Consider the following 4,468-nt stretch of genomic DNA (forward strand, 5'->3'; position numbering starts at 1 on the left):
AAATATAATAAAAAAGAAAAAATGGAATGAGAAAGAAAAAGGGAAACGGATGCTGCGTCGCAAGCCGTCGCGAGGACTCCTTTGGATGCTTGTGCGCGTTTCCCAGGCCCGTCGGTCTTCCATCCCTGAACCGATAAACGCGGTGACCGGCGCCTCCACAGTAATTATCATTAATTTTATAATCCAGTCTGGTAGTTTTAAGAAGCGAGTTCTTGCATCCTCGCCTCGGCGGGGGTGTGGAGCGCCAGCGAGCCCAAGGTCTCCCTGGCGAGCATGGCAGGACTGGAGGGCTCCAGGCAGGGCTCCTCGGCGTCCCTCGGGGCCCCGACGGAGGTGCCGGAGATCTTCCGGCTACAAACCCGGGCAGGTGAAGCTCGTTAGCCGTGGTAGGCAGTCTGCCTAGGAGAGCAAACTCCGAACAATAAACCCGGGCAGGTGGAGGTCGTTAGCCGTGGGAGGCAATACACCTAGGAGAGCAAACTCTATACAAACCCGGGCAGGTGGAGGTCGTTAGCAGTGGGAGGCAATTCACCTAGGAGAGCAAACTCCGAACAATAAACCCGGGCAGGTGGAGGTCGTTAGCCGTGGGAGGCAATTCACCTAGGAGAGCAAACTCTAAACAAACCCGGGCAGGTGGAGGTCGTTAGCTGTGGGAGGCAATTCACCTAGGAGAGCAAACTCCGAACAATAAACCCGGGCAGGTGGAGGTCGTTAGCCGTGGTAGGCAATTCACCTAGGAGAGCAAACTCTAAACAAACCCGGGCATGTGGAGGTCGTTAGCCGTGGTAGGCAGTTCACCTAGGAGAGCAAACTCTAAACAAACCCGGGCAGGTGGAGGTCGTTAGCCGTGGTAGGCAGTCTGCCTAGGAGAGCAAACTCCGAACAATAAACCCGGGCAGGTGGAGCTCGTTAGCCGTGGTAGGCAATCTGCCTAGGAGAGCAAACTCTAAACAAACCCGGGCAGGTGGAGGTCGTTAGCCGTGGGAGGCAATTCACCTAGGAGAGCAAACTCCGAACAATAAACCCGGGCAGGTGGAGGTCGTTAGCCGTGGGAGGCAATTCACCTAGGAGAGCAAACTCTATACAAACCCGGGCAGGTGGAGGTCGTTAGCCGTGGGAGGCAATTCACCTAGGAGAGCAAACTCCGAACAATAAACCCGGGCAGGTGGAGGTCGTTAGCCGTGGTAGGCAATTCACCTAGGAGAGCAAACTCTAAACAAACCCGGGCAGGTGGAGGTCGTTAGCCGTGGGAGGCAATTCACCTAGGAGAGCAAACTCTAAACAAACCCGGGCAGGTGGAGGTCGTTAGCCGTGGGAGGCAATTCACCTAGGAGAGCAAACTCCGAAAAATAAACCCGGGCAGGTGGAGGTCGTTAGCCGTGGTAGGCAATTCACCTAGGAGAGCAAACTCTAAACAAACCCGGGCAGGTGGAGGTCGTTAGCCGTGGGAGGCAATTCACCTAGGAGAGCAAACTCTAAACAAACCCGGGCAGGTGAGGCTCGTTAGCCGTGGTAGGCAGTTCACCTAGGAGAGCAAACTCTAAACAAACGCGGGCAGGTGGGGCTCGTTAGCCGTGGTAGGCAATTCACCTAGGAGAGCAAACTCCGAACAACAAACCCGGGCAGGTGGGGCTCGTTAGCCGTGGTAGGCAGTTCACCTAGGAGAGCAAACTCCGAACAACAAACCCGGGCAGGTGGAGGTCGTCAGCCGTGGTAGGCAGTTCACCTAGGAGAGCAAACTCCGAACAATAAACCCGGCCAGGTGGAGGTCGTCAGCCGTGGTAGGCAGTTCACCTAGGAGAGCAAACTCCAAACAATAAACCCGGGCAGGTGGAGGTCGTCAGCCGTGGTAGGCAGTTCACCTAGGAGAGCAAACTCCGAACAATAAACTCGGCCAGGTGGAGGTCGTCAGCCGTGGTAGGCAGTTCACCTAGGAGAGCAAACTCCGAACAATAAACCCGGCCAGGTGGAGGTCGTCAGCCGTGGTAGGCAATCTGCCTAGGAGAGCAAACTCCGAACAATAAACCCGGCCAGGTGGAGGTCGTCAGCCGTGGTAGGCAATCTGCCTAGGAGAGCAAACTCCGAACAATAAACCCGGGCAGGTGGAGGTCGTCAGCCGTGGTAGGCAATCTGCCTAGGAGAGCAAACTCCGAACAATAAACCCGGCCAGGTGGAGGTCGTCAGCCGTGGTAGGCAATCTGCCTAGGAGAGCAAACTCCGAACAATAAACCCGGGCAGGTGGAGGTCGTCAGCCGTGATAGGCAATCTGCCTAGGAGAGCAAACTCCGAACAATAAACCTGGGCAGGTGGAGGTCGTCAGCCGTGGTAGGCAATCTGCCTAGGAGAGCAAACTCCGAACAATAAACCCGGGCAGGTGGAGGTCGTCAGCCGTGGTAGGCAATCTGCCTAGGAGAGCAAACTCCGAACAATAAACCCGGCCAGGTGGAGGTCGTCAGCCGTGGTAGGCAATCTGCCTAGGAGAGCAAACTCCGAACAATAAACCCGGGCAGGTGGAGGTCGTCAGCCGTGGTAGGCAATCTGCCTAGGAGAGCAAACTTTAAACAAACCCGGGCTTGTGGTGCTCGTTATACTGTCGTAGACAATCCACGCGATGGGAACACCAAAGAAAAGGAAAATAAAAAGGAACACCAGAAAAATGGAAAATACAGAAACGAAACATCAAGAAAAGAAACAAAAAGATCATCCACCTTTAGGCCCTAACATCGCCAAAATTATGGATGGGTCTCTTCTGGGGAGAAAGCGGCTCGTCCAGACCAAAGAACATCAACCAAAGGATGATATGAATAAATGAAATAAAAAAAACATAAAGAAAAACACATCAAGGAAAGAAAAATATAACAAACATCATCCACCTTCCGGCCCTGACTAACATCACCAAAATTATGGGTGGGTCTCTTCTGGGGAGAAAGCGGCTCACCCAGACCAAAGAACATCAACAAGGGATGATATAGAAAAGAACACCAAAAAAAATGGAAAAAGAACAGAAAAACATCGAAAAAGAAAAGCAACAGAAATAAATGAACAACATCAAGAAAAGAGAAATACAAAGAAGCATCATCCACCTTTCGGTCCCAAACAACATCACCAAAATTATGGATGGGTCTCTTCTGGGAGGAAAGCGGCTCATCCAGACCAAGGAACATCAACAAAAGGATGATAGGAAAAAAGAACACCAAAAAAGAACACCAAAAAAGAACATCAAAAAAGAAAACCAACACCGAGAAAACACAAAGGAAAAAAGAAAGAAAAAGAAAAGAAAAAGAAAACAAATAGAAAAAAGAAAAGAAAGAAAGAAAAGGAAAAAGAAAAAAAAAGAAAAAAAATAATATAAATAAATAAATACAGAATATAGTAAAATTAACTAACTGACTCTAACTGCTTAACTAACTATCAAACTATCTATTTAACTAACCTACCTAACTGACGGTAATACAGCTGTTTGACTACCCATTAACAAACAAACAACAAACCACTTAACGATCTAACATGGATAGTGAGGTAAGGTGGGATTAGGCTTACCGGAGCTGCTTTGTATAAACCAACCGGCCTCTCGCAGACTCCTGACGTTCTTAAGTTCTTTTACGTTTAAGAATATGGCCCTTAAACCCCATTCACACCTGTACTAATACCTGACTGGTTGGGTGACTCTTCTACCTCTGCCTGCCTCCCCTACACCTAACCTAACCTAACCTTCATGTATATCCCCTTCACACCCGTACTAATACTTGGCTGGTTGGGTGACTTTTTCTACATCTGCCTGCCTCTTCCTGTTACTGTCTCCGCTATCAGCACACAATCTTCCCTCAACCATAAAACCCACACCTAACCTAACCTAACCTTCCTAACCTAACCTTACTGTATAACCCTTCATACCTGTGCTAATACATGGCTGGCTTACTTCCCTACATTCAACCACTAACACCCCCCCCCCCCCCACACACACACATAAAACTATCAAACCCTCATTTAAAACAATATATGAAGCACTCACAAGAAAAAACACCAGGACGCAACACTGTATAAGGCAAAGATGATGGTGGGAAGAGGGGTGAAGGAGGGGGGGGGAGGTCACACGATAACCTACGCATTACCCCGGCGCGCTCCTCCGTCCCCTTGGCCCATGACCCCGCGCAGGTAACAGCAGACCCCCTCAGCCGGCGACACAGGACCGATTGTGACACGCAGCTTACCTTTCCCAGGCATACCCATTTCACTGACCCACGCGTGAGGAGGAGGAGGAGGAGGATAAAATAGCAAGGGAAAAAGACGACGAGGTAGAGGTCAAGAAAGGGGAGCTAGCGAGAGGGAGAAAAAGGAGGAGGAGGAACAAAAAAATCAAAAAAGGAAGAACAAACAACAGCAGAACTGCTGGTCCTTACGAGGCTGTTTGTGACAAGCTACACTAACTATCTAATCAAAGGTGGAAGATGAAGGAAGGCAAAGGTGA

General features: G+C 50.0%; 2 long non-coding RNA genes across 44 annotated transcripts; one reads left to right on the plus strand and one right to left on the minus strand.

Moving 5' to 3' along the window:
• The first annotated feature begins 219 nt into the window (after positions 1 to 219).
• Positions 220 to 3,236, plus strand: LOC126990363 (uncharacterized). Of its 41 annotated transcripts, XR_007744258.1 has the most exons (8): positions 288 to 435; positions 900 to 1,032; positions 1,098 to 1,165; positions 1,231 to 1,295; positions 1,364 to 1,493; positions 1,627 to 1,762; positions 1,899 to 2,238; positions 2,307 to 3,236. It is a non-coding gene; the product is annotated as an uncharacterized LOC126990363 (long non-coding RNA). The 41 variants fall into 41 exon arrangements; XR_007744256.1 differs by lacking the exon at positions 1,231 to 1,295 and having other exon boundaries at positions 1,098 to 1,230; XR_007744248.1 differs by lacking the exon at positions 1,364 to 1,493 and having other exon boundaries at positions 1,559 to 1,762.
• On the minus strand, positions 283 to 1,787 carry LOC126990364 (uncharacterized). Of its 3 annotated transcripts, none has more exons than XR_007744291.1 (5): positions 1,659 to 1,787; positions 1,396 to 1,590; positions 1,198 to 1,327; positions 997 to 1,129; positions 283 to 399 (listed from the first exon to the last, which is right to left on the minus strand). It is a non-coding gene; the product is annotated as an uncharacterized LOC126990364 (long non-coding RNA). The 3 variants fall into 3 exon arrangements; XR_007744290.1 differs by lacking the exons at positions 283 to 399; positions 997 to 1,129 and adding exons at positions 626 to 733; positions 799 to 931; XR_007744289.1 differs by lacking the exons at positions 283 to 399; positions 997 to 1,129 and adding an exon at positions 612 to 733 and having other exon boundaries at positions 1,130 to 1,327.
• Positions 3,237 to 4,468: the final 1,232 nt, after the last annotated feature.

This window comes from Eriocheir sinensis, unplaced genomic scaffold, assembly GCF_024679095.1.
Source record: "Eriocheir sinensis breed Jianghai 21 unplaced genomic scaffold, ASM2467909v1 Scaffold159, whole genome shotgun sequence".
In the NCBI taxonomy this organism is placed as follows: Eukaryota; Metazoa; Arthropoda; class Malacostraca; order Decapoda; family Varunidae; genus Eriocheir; species Eriocheir sinensis.